This window comes from Notothenia rossii (genome assembly GCF_949606895.1).
Source record: "Notothenia rossii genome assembly, chromosome: 3".
NCBI lineage: Eukaryota > Metazoa > Chordata > Actinopteri > Perciformes > Nototheniidae > Notothenia > Notothenia rossii.
The window spans coordinates 9,936,424-9,953,862 of record NC_136901.1 but is presented as its reverse complement, the minus strand read 5'-3'; the positions used below and the strand labels follow the sequence as shown (position 1 = coordinate 9,953,862).

The 17,439-nt window shown below is 41.2% G+C and overlaps 1 protein-coding gene across 1 annotated transcript in view; it reads right to left on the bottom strand.

The window, feature by feature from the left end:
• LOC307031845 (beta-1,3-galactosyltransferase 1-like) overlaps positions 1 to 17,439 on the bottom strand; it is an 89,953-nt gene that overhangs the window by 38,252 nt on the left and 34,262 nt on the right. The window contains exon 2 of the mRNA XM_079669317.1: positions 8,260 to 8,307. The gene's annotated coding sequence lies outside the window, so the exon portion shown is untranslated. The remainder of the gene's footprint in view (positions 1 to 8,259; positions 8,308 to 17,439) is intronic.

Genomic DNA, 17,439 nt, shown 5'->3' with positions numbered 1-17,439 from the left:
CACTGCGCATTTTCAGGTGTCCCTTTCAAAGACGAACCCTTTCACCTGGCAAAGCACACAAGTTGTGATCAAACAGTCCCACACTTTGATAATCTGTCCTCTGCCATCTTCAAGTGGTGAGTAATGAAAGGGGGGGAGGGGGTACGATCCAAGCTGTGGTATCCCTTTCATAATGCCCTTCATTGGACAGCCAGGGGTGAGAATAAACAACGGAGCGGCGTCACAGGCGCAGAGTCGAGGCGGGCAGATTGTAAATTGCTGTTGCTCTGGAGGAGGGTGGGGGTTATGCCGCTCATGACTGAAAGGGTCACACAGTGAGACTGCTGGAGACACTTATTATGCTGGAGGTGTGATGGAGAGGAAGGAGGAGGGAGCGCTGAATGGCAGGGCTGTCTAGGGCTTATGTTGACTGCTGGACCCTGTGATCATAGGGAGCCCCCGTGGGGAGATGGGGACCTAGAAACAGCTCCCTCTGCGAATGTACTCTTTTTGTGTGAATGTGTGTGCGTGTGTGTGTGTGTGTGTGTGTGTGTGTGTGTGTGTGTGTGTGTGTGTGTGTGTGTGTGTGTCCAGGTGTTGGTCTGTGGGCTGCAGGCGTTTCTCCTCCTGTGTTTCCGAGAGGGCTCGGCGAGGTGCACAGTTGCAAAAATCGCTGCAAGGTCAGAGCGGGCCTCGTTGCTCAGTGTCAAAATGGAGGACAGGAAGGAGGGCGGTAGGTGGGTGTGAGAAGAGTCATCATTGTCTCCGTGGGAGGGGGGGGACCAAAGCCCTTGTTGAGTCCTTGAACTCCTCTCTTTTCTTGCCTGCCCACAAACACAAAAATAAACGCCGGCCTTTCTGAAACACAGTCCTGCAGACACGGTTTTATGAATGATATCTTATGTGCTCTCACTGAGCAGGGGGGCAACGATCAAGGTGACATTCATTCTTGCAATGAATTAAGCACCTATCAAGTGCTAGTTATACTTTTCAAGGCTGCTATAGCAAGCTGCCCAATGAATGAATGAATGGGTGATGTCACGGCGCCTCTTCCACTACATATAATCAATAATCAAATACACTGGTAGTATAATATGTACGGACACTGGCCCGCTTAGGCCGGTAAGCATTGATTACAGATCACACAAATCACATTGGAAGTCAAAACGTTCACATCCAAAAGACCTAGCCAAAGCTGTCATGTATTGGCCAAAATGCTGTCAGATCACCTGCAGTTGCCAGAACAAAACCAAGAGACACACTCAAGACGATGATTCGGATAAGAATGATCATTGTGAGCTTGATATTCATTTTTGGGCCCAGTTGGAATTAAAATGACTTCAAGATCAAGTGTCACTTCAACTAAAAGCGTTCAAGCCCACAGCTGTGCCACAGCATTGGCCCCTTTAAAGTGAAATTAGTCCTAGAATCACTTTTACATAACATACCACCGACACAAAGTACTTAGTATGCTAAGCAGCCCACTCTCGAGGCACCAGAGACGGCTACAAAGCCTTCACTCCCACGGATAAGAGTGGAGAGTGAGCCTGTGTGGCAGAGTGCTTACGTCCAGAGAAATAGAACTTGGAAAGTTTAGGTTGTCTTTTGTTAGTTCAGTCGAAGCAGCAAAACAGTTGTTCCGAGATGTAAAAGTGGATGTCAACATGTTTACAAGAGACGAACGGTGGAACTGAAACTCGCAGATAAACATGGGGGAAAAGACACTTTTCCTTCCTTTGTCATTCTTTTGATCGTTTTCACTGTGTTTCTTTCCCACTCTAGTCCTTTTGACTTTCTCTCTTCAAATAGCTCAGGAAAATGACCTAGTTGATACCGGCAGCTATAATACATGGGCAAACACAAATCTGCCTTTGAACCTGGTTTTTAATTGTATGCACCATCAAAACACTAAAAGTACCAAAGTCCAATCACCACATTAGAGTGAAGGAATTGCAGTGTGAAATCCGCCTCATGAAGGAGGCTGTCAGTATGTGGAGGTTGCTCTATTCATTTACAGAGCTGAGCTTTATCAGAGCGATGCATGGTTAAGAATTGCTCATTGAACACACAAAAGACTAAAGGATTCGGGTAAGGAGAAAGCACACACTAGTTCATTTCAAACATCAAACAGCACTGTTCAAAGAGATAGTGTTCTGTGTCTTGAAAACACCTCCAGGAAATGGAAGGAGAAGAAAGTGGAGGGGACGAGCGGGGGGTAAATGGTCAAAGCAGAAGTTGGCAGAGGCTTTGCTATGCAAGAGGAGCAGAGATGAATAATGCATGGGCTGCTCACTGAAGACACTTGTGCCGGCATGTCGCTCTTTGGAGGAACATTTTCATTTTCAAGCACTTCCACCTTGATACCTTGTCATCAAAGGTCAAGCTCAGACATCATCAATCAACCTCCAGCGAGCGTACACCACTGGCAGGCTTTCTACGTTATTTAAGGCTCTTATTCAAAGGGCAAGTTGGCGGGACCCTTAAAGCAGCAGGGTTCATTTACGCAGCAATGAAACAACGTTAACAAATTCTCCATACTCTTTGAATAAAATGGTGTATTCTTTTGGGAGATTATCAAGACATCAGGGTCGACCTATCGGGAACATGAGACTACGTTTTCTGGACCTAGGGGTCAAGACAATCAGAAACCACATTTTTTGAGGTATTGGACCAAAGTGTTGGACCATTGCACCCACGTAGTTCGTACTACATGTCTAAAGACAAATTGGTTTAGTCCAAACTTCCAAAAAGCATATTTCTGCCGGGTTCCTTTTTAATTTCACTTAGAATCCAATTGAATACCCGTTTCATAGGAATATCTATCAAAAGTATAAAAGTATGATTGAAAACCAGTGGAGACTGAAATTACAGAATCAGATGTACAGCAGGCCAGAGAACATATTTTACTTTTTAATAACTTCTAAAGTCTTTGAGTTAAAAAAAAAATTGGAGATGTGTTTGGGGGATTCATACGACGTTAGACTATTCAAATAGCACTTCAGTTGAAGCAAACTGACACATGGGAGTTTAGGGTGAAACAAACACACAACATCTCGATTTGATTCTGTTACTGTGAATCCTGGTACAATGTGCGCAAGTCATAGCAGAACTGTGACGCTGAAAGAAAGCAGAAGAGTTGAATCCACAGACATCTGCTGGTGACTAAATGCTTATGGACAAAAACTTTAAATCAGCAGCAGAGTGAAATACAACTCCCAGAGATCCACTCCAGCGATTTCAAAACAAAAAGCAGCTCGCGACCTTCACTTTAAATGAAACCTTTATTTTTCAAGAGATGCTCTGACTGGCACAGCTATCAAGTGGTTCAGCTCTACCAACAGACAGAAAACTAAACGCTGCTCTACACGGCGCCGCGTTGTGCTGCTTTCAAAGGCCAGTGTAAACACCATTTGCTGCTCCTTTCAGATGTAACCTTGCACACAGGAGTGACCATGAGGTTCAACACACTTCACATGCAGCGCGGGCGTTGTGGTCGAAACGTTGCAGCGGCACAGCCTCTGATTGAAGTAGACACCGCCTCCACACCGCCGGTTTGAGCACAGACTCATTGATTCGTCTTATTGATATTTCCAAGGACCGCTTTGGATTAGCTTAACCTGCTCAGAGGGAAATGAGTGGAATTGAATGACCGGAGCGGCCTGCAGAAAACAGACACTATGCACGTTTGCAGAGAGTTTTCTTCTGCATGTACAGCAAAATATCAGTATTGCCTTCACCTCCACTGAACCAATGAGCCACGGACCACCCTCACTATGTTTCTCCGTGACTCCGAAGGAAACTTAGCCGACCCTTTTTGAATATTCTGTTGTATCAACGCCGGCTTGAATCCCTGTAGTGGGTCGGCAGCACTCTCGACACGTGTGTCTACTAGCAATGCCAGTTCTCAGATGTGAACCGTTGCTATTAGAAACACTCCCCTACTGTAGAAGATTGAAGCTCAAACACTGTCTCCACAAATGAGTCCATCAATTCTATCCTAGAAGAGCCAAACAAGACTCAACTAAGAGCACAACCGGCTATAATCAAACTATAAAGACATTGTGCTATTGATGCTACAGTGAGGTTACACTGTCTGCTATCACTGACACAGCAACCTCTTCCAAGTTAAATTAGATTTGCATTTACTATCTGACCACGGCGTGATCTCCCACCCAGCTGACCCCAGATATGATTTGAAATCTTGTACATCAGCAGAAAGCTGTCCTGTAGGGAGGCTGCTGTGATTCATGCCCCAGCCAAGACAAATAACGTGGCCTTGAATTAATCTCCCTGTCATCCCACCAAGCACTGAGAACCTGCGAGGTGCCTCCACAGTCTTCCAGCTGCTGCTTTTCAAAGTGCTGAGATCTTATTGTTGGAATCTGGGAGCCTTGTGCTGCTGGCCGATTGAAACCCCACCACGGTTTCATTTAATCCGACAAGTATAATCTTCTAAGGTTGCCCTTTCCCGCTGTGAGGTTTGAAAAGCTTATAAAAGACTTACTACATTGATCTGAAGACACTTGAAGAGGCCTTACTTTTGTGCCCATGCCGCAATCACAAATAGAGCCTTTGAAATAGAATAATGCCAAACAATGGCCGTCAGTCAGCGAGTCTCCCGTGCGATAAAAGCTTAATCGTTTTATCGTTGCTTCAACATGGTGCGGTCTGTCTTTGTGTGTCTGTAAATCCTCCAGCACTGATCGTTTAATGCAACCACAAAAGCTGCCGTGGTGGATGTAGTAGAGATTGAAACAGGGAATGTTTCATAGGGAATACAAAATCCATGGGGATAAATTACTGTTTTCATGAAAATGAAAGCCATTAAGTAGAGTTCATACGGTCTGGAGTGCACACACACATTCTCTCACACTCATCAAGTGCTTTACCTCCCACTGCGCCACAATGGATTCCCCCCGAGGCCGACATTCAAGGTTTATGCTCGTAATGACCCACAATAATTCAACGGTGATTGATCAGCGGAATCAACTAATGAGTTGCAACCCCCACGGCACGACGGAGACCTTTATCTCTGGGGATTGTCCATGAGGGCTGTGCTCCCTGATGTCTCACTGTGTGGTCACATGACTCACAGATATCTCACTGCGTTCTCCTGAACACACCGAGATACAAACGGTGTCCTGTGTTCGCACTTTACTCCAAAAGGTTGTCCGCTCGCCACAAGGACAGCCAGGGAAGATATACGACTTGGTGGCATAATGTATTCATAGGGGAAAAGATTGAGGAATTGGTCTTGAGACGTGATAAAGTGCCCGCTGAGGTGTCTTTGATAAATGATGATGAAGCTGTGACGCCTGGAGCTGGATCGCCACGTTCTGTTCAATTAGCCTGCAACTCTGCTGGTAGACTAACACTTGGACTGGCTGAGCAATGAACCCATCGGAAATGTATTCTAGTGAGATAGTCGGCATTATGATGAAATCAAAGGAAATATCTTGAGTCTGGTGGAGGTATAAGCTCATTCTGATGCAAAGATAAGTCTGTATTCTTAAATCCACACTTCATGCATGAGTTGCTTGTTAAGACAAGCAATTAAAGACAGAAAAATGTGTTTTTATGTAAGGAGACGGCTCATAGAGGAAGATGAATTATGTTAGCACATTCTTATATTTGGATCTGTGTCAGCGAGCTGCTAAACCTGCTGCAGTGTAATAACTAGAATTCATCACAGTGTCATTTTATTTCACGAAGAAGGAATCAATTCCTCCGACTTGTCAGAAGAATTATCTCCAGGCTTGATTGAATATTTAAAAGAGTGACTTTTCTAAATGAAAAGAGTGAGTAAAGTGGTGCTTTTCACTCTTTTGATATACTCAGACTGAACAGAGCCCTGAAGTGGGGAAGCAGTTCAAAGAAGGCTGCCTCTAAGATACCGACTGTTCTTCCCCAGGGCGCATCTATACATCCACTCCTTTCCTCTAAATATTTCACCATGTGTGAATCGCCCGTGAATTCAGATATTACATTCGAGCTGCACTTGTGTGGAGCAGCCATTTGTAGTGTGCTTGATTAGCTTTAAACAAAAATGTTGTTCTCCTACTCCGCTACTTCAACAAGATGAATATGATCCACTGGAACCAGAGGGGTTTCCATTCTCACTGACAATGTCCTTTACTTCAATGACCTCTCCTGAACATCCTCTTGAAGCTCCCCTTTATTGATGAAACTGGAATGTCTCTGTGAGTATTACTGATTTGAATGCAGCCAGAAACACAATGTGTCCGGGCTGCAGATACAATGACATCATCACACTCTTCAAATGCTAATTATATGCAGATTTGTAGTGTGATTCATGTATTCATTTGGCATGCTGAGTGGTGATTAGGTGCGTGGGAGTAAGCAGCAGTCACTAACGCTCGGCAAAGGCTAAAAACAGCACGGTGAGGGGAAGCAAAAGGCGGCAATTTCTTTAATTTACTCGTGTGAGATTTGACCTTTTCGCCGAGTCCCTGCCCGTGGTGCTAAAGATGCTCGCATGTGAAGGGGATTTGAACTTTAGCTCGCAGGGAGCATCTGACATATGTATGCTTACTGTTTGTGTCTCTGCCGGCGAGTCCAGAGGCACTTCTTAATGTCTTATTTCAGACACATTATTTTGTTACAATACCCAGGAGCAACCGTACACGTGACACCCTCCTCACACACCGGAGGAGCACACTGTGGCCAGGGATGCATGCTATTAAAGATACGTTTAGTCGTTTATATTAATACTGGTGAAACATTTACAATTCTTGACACAAGATTTATTCTGCAGTAAAGAAAAAAACGACTTCTACATTCATTTGTATCATTTTTTTTGTGTTAAGGAAGTAATCAGATTAAAGTTACCTCTCTAACATTGTTCTATATTGCTGTGAAAACATCTAGAAAAAACTGTATTTATTTGATTTTTTGGCCGAAAAGGGCATTTTACAAAACAATACTGATCATGTTTGGCCAAGCGAAACAACGAGAGTGAGCTGCACAACACACAACTGTATGTTTGGAGTTTTTAAACTAAAATGACACACTTCATATTGTGATAGTTAATTGTAACAATAAAGCCAACCAATAGGAAACTTTAGGCTAACCAACCCAGTCTCACGCCATTTGGTGTTATAGGCACGAAATGTAATCTATTGATTCGTGTTCACCAACACGATTTCCCCATTTTTCTCGTGTCACACAGAACGATTGTAAAAGCAATGTATTTCTATTGGTAGTATGTTTTGTGCCTGCACCAAATAATAACAAATTAGAAGGAAAAAAAGATTTTAAAAATACAGATTTCAGTATTCTGAGGCTCTGAGCCCCATTTATTTTCCTCACGGCAAAAAAAGTCTGACATTATAAAATGTGACATAAAAACAATAATCGTGGCTTGATATTGAGTAAGAAAATGTTTTTATGAACCACAGAACAGCTTCTGGTCTTCCACGACCCGACCGTACAAAAATACGAGCTGCAGGCACAAAACATACTACCAATACAAATACATTGCTTTTCAAATCGTTATGAGTGACACGAAAAAAATGGGAAAATCGTGTTGGTGAACACGAATCAATAGATGAAATGTATTTCGTGACTATAACACGAAAAGCCGTGAGACTGGGTTGAGATAACTCCTGTTCACAACATCAACAATCTGTTCCTTGTCAATCGCAGAGCTTTCAAAGCGAGCTACAGGAATGAATAGAAACAGGAAGTCCAACAAAGTACATTCTAATCGTACAATCAATCTGTTTGTGGCGCTTATGCTAGCTAGCATTCAGTCAGGTAACGGAAATAACGTCCCAACAGTGCTCAGCTGTAGGAGCCTATCATTTCCATATCATATTCATTCATCCATACCCTTTCTAAGATAGACAAGTACAAAGAAAAACCCATCTACAACAAGCTCCTTTTCCCTTATATCATACAAGAGAATCTGTAATAAACTGCATATATTATTGTGTTGCTGGAAAGCATGAGAAAGGGAAGGGGAAAGGAACTGAAATGCAACACAGGAAGCACCTCTCTTCAGTTTACTCATTCCCTTTGATGAACCCAGGAGAGGTAAATTCATGCAAGTGTGACAAAGCCTACGCTTCATTACACATTGAGATTGAAGCAGTGAAGTTCAGAGGAAACAATAACTTTTATTCAAAGCCTCTCTTCCCGTTCCAGCCGAGAGAGTTATGTGAAATACTGGACCGGATTTTAGAAAGCAGAAATAGGCTACACCCCTGAGTGAGCAGCGCTCTGACAAACGGACAGCAAGCTGAGGTCAGTGTAGCCTACCTGACACAGCTGGCTCCCAGCCGAGGCAATATGGGCTCCTCATACCATCTGTGGAGGAGAGAAAGACAGAGCCAGGTCAGAACAAGTGATATGAGAAAGAAGGAAAGGAGATTGGAAAAGGAAAGGAGATTAGATGATGCTGTGTGGCTTTAGGGTTTTTAAGGCCAGCTGTCAACATACAGTAAGAAAAACGTGAAATAAACATGTTTGCAGAGGCTTCGTTTTGAATCTGTAAAAAGCATATTTTCAAAATGAATACATATAATTCAGCTGAACCTGTTCAGTCACACAATGAAACAATGGGTCAGCATTATGCTTCATATAAACTGCATAAGGCTCAAATATATCTTGACATCAACAACAAGGGGAGTATTTATCTCATCAGTATGCTACACACCGCCGCTACATCTAACTACGGCAACACACAGACGGAGAAGGTGGAGGCTTCTATCGATGTTTGCTCTTTTATGAGAACTTATCATTCAAGGCTCACTCGCGCCCAGAAAAGGTCAAATGAAACTCTCACACATCAAATTGAGTTTTGTGAGCGTCCGTGGCAGACGCGGCCAATTGCAGGTTCTCAGGTTTTCACTCTCCTTCAGCATCGATGGCACTGAACTCAGATAACATGCGACTAATTATTATATTCCAGAAGAATTTCAATTACAGGAGTTAGCACAATGGACATGACTGTGATGTTTCACTATGGGTTTATATGTAGGATGTCTTCCAGTTGTCGTTACTCAATAATGAGAAGTAAACTGCAGATTTTCAGACTCATGACTCATCGTTATTGCAGGGCTGTTAGCAGGAAATGAACCCTGTGTTCCACGCTGTGCAACTTTCTCAGAGCAATTGATAGGATATAGAATGCAGACAGTCAAATCAAATGTCAAAGTGTAAACACAATAGACTATAATTAATAGGGATATATTTTGGACAACAGTCTACGGTGAGGTAACAACAATTTCTGCTCATTATTTCAGGGAATAATTCATTATTTGTTTAACTATGAAATGTGTCACTGTGCAATTTACCGATATTATATTGATAGAGATTATAAAATGATATTATCTCAGATGTATCTGAATATAGGCTGTTTTCCTGCTTTGAAAGGCTGCATTACATTAACGTGATACAAAACAAACCAGACGGTTATAGCTTTTCTGTCATTTTCCTTATGTCAACTACGTCATTACAGTTTATGTACATTGCTGATGACTATGAGTAAAACATCTCAATGGGTAAATAGTTTGTGAAAGCACCAATAGTCAACCTTACAATATCATGGTACCCTAAGCCATCATCTTAGTACGAAATGATTAATCCTACCAGAAACCTAAAGACGTCTAAAAATAACTAACTGCTCACATTGGAAAAAACAGAGAAAAAACCTCAACAGATCCATCAATAATAATGATAGTTGCTTATTGAGTTTGTGTCGATTAACAAATCAATTAGCAGCTAATCATTTTAGCAGTAGTTAAGATGTTAAGATAAATCAATGGGGGCCAAAGTGGATTACAGACAGGCCAACGAGCAGCTAGTAAAGCTAAGAAAGAGAAAAGCAAATCAAAGTAGAGCCCAAGGATGATGTCTGAAGACAGGAAGCAGCGCGTCAAGGTCAGGAAGGAGCGCTGTCACCGCTAACAGGCAGGGAGCAGTGCGCTCTGGGTAATTGGGAAGAGCTTCCTGCCCTCTGATTTGAGTGGCGTGTGTCTGTGGGGTCAGTGTACCTGTTCAGGACTCAGCTACAGCCAGATGTCAGCGGAGTAATCGCAGCCTCCCATTAACACGTCACTCACACACCAACACGGAGGTGGAGGGGGGGGGGGAACACACACACACACACACACACACACACACACACACACACACACACACACACACACACACACACCTTTTTATTTGTATATGTGTAGTTTCCTTTTTCCCCTCAGGAAAGTGTCAACCATAATTAAAAAAATACACCAAAGGACACAATCCCATTTAGCAAATCCCCCCAAAACACAAAATGCATAGTTCACACACACACACACACACACACACACACACACACACACACACACACACACACACACACACACACACACACACACACACACACACACACACACACACACACACACACACACACACACACACTTCTAACACACATTCATGAGCCCACACACTGACGAGCACTGACCTTCAAATTGGCTTATGTTAGAAATTAAAATCAATGTTTTGATGGTATAATGTAGCTTAAACATACCGTCAGTTCAAACGCTCTTTTATAGTGAAAAACCAGAAATTCTTGTGCACAAGCAGTTAAGCTTTTATTCTGAAAATCCTTCATCTACGGTTAGCATGTAGCATGTGGCTAATATACGATTTCCTAAAGAGGTGAATTGAGGAGCGAAATGACTTGGTGTGGTGAAAACCGAAACCTACTGATTTAACACTACAACGATAGATGTCGAGATATTACCATGCTGAATATTAAATGAAGGTACAGTTTATTTGAATACATTATTGTTTACAGACGAGTAGCATGTGACAACATCCGGAATGACCGGCAACCAAACGAGCCGAGAAGTATTGTTTAGAGTATTGATTACAGCGTTTAGAATGTGTTAAATGAAAAGTGATGAAAGAGAATATGAGGAGAAACGGCGTGTTAAGCATATATTGAATGTGAAAAGAACCTATCCTCTGTTTAAATGCAATAACGGACATTGGAGACGAGGTGAGCCGGCTGGCGGGGAGGAGCCAGCAGAGGATATATATAGCAGCGCCGGGGGAGAGATCCGCTGTCTTTCTTGCTCAGGAGAACCGGACCACAGCTGTTTGTCTGACGGAACAATATTCTGTCTGTAACACTACCGCGCCTTTTTTTAATTAAAGTATCCCATTTGAATCTTTTCAGAGACTCCATTTAGTCTCATTTTAAAGCTTCTCTCCTGGACGCGAGAATAAAGAACACATTTTAACAATTGGCGAGCTAGCCCAGGATCTCGCAAAACCGGGAGAGACTACAGCAGGCTGCTTGCTGGACCCGCTGGCATCCGTTCAGCACACAGAGAGCTCAAATCAACTAGGTAAGGAGAAACCTGTTATATCGAATTCTTCAATAGTTAATGTAGGACAATGTTAGTTCTGTGTGTTTGACGGCGGCCAGCGGATCCTGAAAATAGCTGTGCAATTTAAGTTAAAACAAGCCTAAATTGATAAATATTGGTAGTCTACCACGTGGCGTTGCTTTGTTACAGGCAGGGTGAGTTCAATTTCTTTTTTTCTATTTAACCCTGCATGCTATTCGTTTGTCTGTTAGTACATGTCGGCTAGAGGCCAATCACTATATGTGTCTTTTTTGGCGTTTTACGTTTTACGTGAATGGTTTTAGGCCATTAAGCAGTCGGGACTGCTTGAGGGAAAGACACAGCCAAAGTTTGAAGCTAAGGTTATTGGAGTGAGTGTTTTGTGTAACAAACAGCGTGAGGCTGTTTTAAAAAAGTCCTATTTCAAGGAAAAGGCCTGAGCAGTTTGAAGCTCTCAGTGGTTACACCATTCTGTTTTTCAAGACATTGCGTTGTGGATTACGGCAGGAAGTGCGACATTCGTGCGTTAGATAGACGATATTCTTCTAATTGTGTTTGCTTAGCGTCCTATTTGTCCCATAAATAGCGTGTTTAAACAGAAGAAATGACCATACTGGCTCTTAAAGTCAAAAAAAAATTTACGTACATGGGTAGAGGGCTATGACGTAAGGGTATGAGGCCCATTTATCATTGTAAACTAAATGGAAATGTTATTTTAAACTACAGTGTTGTGTGTTGAATTTACTAGACAAAATATCACCTCACCAATTTCAACTCCAGGTGTTTTCTCAAATCCCTTTGTTCTTCAGGTCAAAGGTTGGAAAACCAGTTGCCATTTTGTCTTGACCTCATGTTCACGGTGAGCCACGGCAGTCACCATTTCATGAAATGCTAATTGAAGTACTCTGTTTGCTTTAACACACTGAGGCTGGGCATTCCATCTTCTAAAGAACATCATACTTCTTGTTAGAGTTAGAACTATTGGAAGTACTTCTGCTGGCAAATGTGTATTGGCGGTTATGTGTTGTGTTGTTTAACCATAGTGTAAATTCCTATTTTAAAGATATTTTTGAGGAAACAACCGTTCTCCTTTGTCAAAAACGAGTCAGTTTTGAAACAGCTATTCCCTAGTGGATTAAGCTGGAATTTAAAATAGCGCACTCTGGTGGTAGTACAGAATTATTACCCAAATAGCGGAAACACCATAACATTGTGAATATTCTTCTTTGCAAATGTGTTTTGGCGGTTATGTGTTGTGTTGTTTAACCATAGTGTAAATTCCTATTTTAAAGATATTTTTGAGGAAACAACCGTTCTCCTTTGTCAAAAACGAGTCAGTTTTGAAACAGCTATTCCCTAGTGGATTAAGCTGGAATTTAAAATAGCGCACTCTGGTGGTAGTACAGAATTATTACCCAAATAGCGGAAACACCATAACATTGTGAATATTCTTCTTTGCAAATGTGTTTTGGCGGTTATGTGTTGTGTTGTTTAACCATAGTGTAAATTCCTATTTTAAAGATATTTTTGAGGAAACAACCGTTCTCCTTTGTCAAAAACGAGTCAGTTTTGAAACAGCTATTCCCTAGTGGATTAAGCTGGAATTTAAAATAGCGCACTCTGGTGGTAGTACAGAATTATTACCCAAATAGCGGAAACACCATAACATTGTGATTTTGAACCAAATTCATATTTCAAAGTCAAAACCATACACGGTACAACTTTATTTTAACATTTCATATTTTAATTTTGCATATTTTTTATATATTAATTAACTTTATTAATATTTTACCTTAAACTTAAAAAAAAAAAAAAAGACATCTATAAAAATAATAAAACTTTGAGCAAAAAAAAAAAAAAAAAAAAAAAAAATTAAAGTTCGGACGAACAGCAACGACGGTGCTAGTCAGAAGATTAGTGCTTCATCTTTGATAGGTTAATAAATAATTAGAGAACATGTCACCAAAACAAACTAAGTTGAGACTAGACGCAGGGCCAGGCTCAACTGCAGATATCAAGGAAAGGGTAAAAATCAGATCAGATGCTTTAACAGTTTCAAGAATCAGTCTTTATTTATTTATTCTTGAGTAACTTTACTGATTTGTGGTGTTGTGCGTAAGGCAATATCTCATTTGAGTGAGGGGCACCAGCCCTTCATGCAGGTCACTCTCTGAGAGAATAGTTCATATTTTCCCTCCAGTTTGGAGAAATATTATTTTATCATATGTTAGTTCAGCAGTGTCAACCAATCCTCTAATCCTAGAGTTATTGAGACGCATTAGCGACACCAGGGGTATTGTTTTTCGCAGCAACGATGACGCATAATACCATTACAAAAGCCATTATTGAAACAAGTAAACTATTAGAAGTGCTAATTGCTGATTTTTTTTTATGGTGAATATGCATTTATACCATCAGAAAACCATAAATCATACGATATTTTTGTACCCCTTGTGGGTACACGGAGAAGTTATATTTATTTAATGCAACGTTATGAGTTTTACATGTCCTGTACAGAATAGGGTAATCATTGCAATATTAATTGAGCATTTTATGCTCAAAGGAGGGAGTGTCATGATTATACAGAGATGTTGATTTCAGTGACGTTGTAGTTAATAAATAATAACATGTAGTCAACAAGAGGTATGCCGAAGCTCGGGCCTTCTCCAAGGAGGGAGTGGTCCAGTTTTAGATATTAGACAAATAGAAGTGGATGAATATGTCAGAACTCTGAGTAATATTATGCAAGTTTTGTCTACACAGGCTAGGAAAACTACAGAGATACCAGACGAGACACCAGAAGAGACTCCTGTTCGGCCAGGTGATTGGGTGAGGGTGAAAGTTCACAAAAGACAGTGGGCTCATCCCCGGTGGACGGAAGCGTGAAAGGTTGTAACAAACTTCACACGCGCTCCGGTTTAAAGGTAAAGAAAAAGGAGCAAATTGACACCACCTCACACATTGTCACCCTTCACTGGCAACTTCCAGAACATTATTGGGAGTTAGGACTGATTTGGCAGAGCTGGAACAAAACAATAAATAGAAATAAGATAAAGATAGAAACAGCTCAAAAGACAAATTGTCTATAGATTTTTATAGATTGTACATTAATGTGAATACCTATTTTTTGTTTTACATCTGTAAAAAGAGTCCAATTTGTTATGTTGTTTTTGTACTCATTATTTAAATTCTGTAACGGACACAACCAGGTTTAAAATAGAGATGATGAGAACAAAGCCAAACCAATTGTGGGGTCCCCTAGGGATAAGAGTCAGAATAGCATTGTTGATTGTGCTCATTACACTTGGCACCTTTCTGGTTGGAAGGGGAGTACAATATTATGTAAGGCATGGATCCATTAGTTCACTCATAGAATGCCCACATCACTAACAAGACTCCAGCTGGGTTTCAGAGACTTTCACTTATCCCCAGAGCCAAAAGATCAGCTGAGCAATAAGAGGAGGAGTTAGAAATACTCGGTCCCAAACAAGAGGCGGTTATAATCAAGATGATTCACCCCCTTATATGCAGTTCTTGTATCAAATGATGAGATGGGTTTAAGTGATTGGGATATGTAAGTGATGGGGATTTACAGATTAGGGGAATCTCTAAATACACTGGATCCATGTTTTAGTCTGTACCAGAAACACCCCCTGTTAAGCTATGAACAACCGATCGGTGACCTGAGCACAATTATTGAAAATGATTGTTAGACACAGGCTACTAACCCACAAGTACAGCTTTGTACGTACAAACTCTATGAACAAGATTCCCCAGCAGATAGTGGCGACATTGCAGATATGTCCAGTCACAAAAGTTACTACGGTTCTAAATAACAGTGAGATTTAAAGTGATGGAGAAAATATGGAGACGTTCTTTTATAGTGTGTGAAATATGTGGTGCTTGAAACATCTAGGTATTTAAATGTATAGAAGAAAATGGTTTCCTGAAAGAGTTAATTGGAATAAACATGTTACAGTGGGTGAAGGCAATGTTTAGGGATATGGTAAAATTATTAGTAGACATGAATTGAGTTTAGATGGCATTTAACAACTAAGATGGATAGTATGGTTAGGAAAATAGAGTGGACAAGGTTGGATTTATTTTACCTCAGTGTGTTAGAATTTAACTATACGTAATGCCTCCCGAGATCTCTCTCTCTCCACCTGTCAGAACGCTACGACCCCATCGTCCAAGCAGACAAAAGACCTCACCACGGAAGACTCCTCCTCCTCCATAGAACAGACAGAGAACCAGAGCTGAACCAACAACTCCAACGCTGCATCCAGAACCATCTCCACCTGAGGCACCAAGAACCAAAACCAGGTGACATAAAAAGGCACACTCTCATCGGTCCCCCACAGGACATGAAGTTCCAAGCTGAGCCACAAGATTTGGGCACAAGAGCAGAGTGTGGGACATGAGAGCGGAATACGCCCTCCATGCAACAAAGTAGAGACTGTAAAGGAGGAGATGAAAAGCAAAGCAGATGGGACACTGAGAAGAGTTACAGCGGAAGGATCCAAGAGCGGATGGACTGAGGAGAAGGTGGACGGAGGAGAGGAAAGAACGGAGGAGTTGGCATGGTCCGGCAGAATGTGAGGGGGTCGTGGCGACAACCAGAGGGGGAGAGAAGGAAAACGGGAGTGAGTGAGTTTACACATAAACACACTTATTCACCAACGAGAAATACGGAAAGAAAAAGATTTATCAGCCATGAATTAATCAATTGGTGAATTTATAAAGAAAAAAGAGGAAACTATTAAATAACCCTAAAAACACACTGAGGGTAGAACATATTATTCAATCTTTTCATCATATCAACAAATTATTCTTTAAGAGTTTTTTATTCATGTGTGAATTTGGGGAAGATTTAATTTGTTACAGTATAGACCTACAGTTTAAAGGGATGGTTTTAGTAACCACTCTATAAAAGCAGACAAATCTTTATTTGTATGGAAAATGTTAAAGGTAGAGCTAGTACCAAGCCAAAGATGGTATTCCAATCTAGAGTATTGATTTCTCCATTGTAGCATGGTTATTACCTCAGGAGGGAAGATTAAGGTGGAAATAACATTTGTTTTTCGTCCAAGATGTAGAGTTTTAAAATGACACTGGGCAAAGAGCGAAAGCAAAGTTTAATTTAAAAAAAAAAAACTAATGTAGTTGGGAGTAATACATGCGGGGCCTTGGATCACTCATTGTGATGGTACAAATTTGTTACAACAAACATCGTTTAGGGAGAAGGGGTCGCTCAACCCACCCTGCAGATGTTTTAAATCTTACTTGCAGCTTCAGAGGGAGCGCACGGCACCAGAGTATGAGTTTTAAAAGACAAGCGCCACCAGCTCCTAAAGGTCATCCATTCACCAGATGACCTGACATTTAGAGATGTTATTCAAAGGAGAAACATATCTGCCATAGGTGTAAATTCCTGAATTAAACTACAAACCATTAATGAAATGACTTCTGTTTTTAAAATCCTTGTTAAAGGAGGGAGTAATTATCACATGCTCGGGCACCCAAGGTTCCACACACTGTAAAAGGGGTTAGCATAGCTATTTAAGTAGACCATAATTGAAAATAAATTAGTATAATGAGTTATTGATATTCCACCGGTTTTCACACCATTTCAGGGACTTTATCACTGCATTAGAACAGACCACCCAAAGGTAATGAGTAGGAACCTTTAAGTGATGAAACTCTACAACTGTTGTAACTGACCAAAATCTTCTCCCAGAAATGACTGTCTAGAATGCCGTACCCCAGAGTAGAACGCACAACGGCCCCCTCTAGAGAACATATTACTTTCATACCTTAAATGGTATGAAAGGAGGGAGGGTAAATTTCTCAGGAGGAGACGGTTACAAATGCTAGCAGAACAAGACGACCCACCCCGTATACAGATGTGGATGACAATGATGAGTTAGTTTAAATGATATGGATGTTCGGAGATGAGATTGATCAATGAATGTCCAGCCGATGTGATTCTTTAAATGATGAAATCATGTGAAGAAGTGAGCAAAATTAAAATGGAGTGAATCCATTTCAATTTACTTCATACTATTCCAAGATAGCATATTTTTAATATTTTTATTAT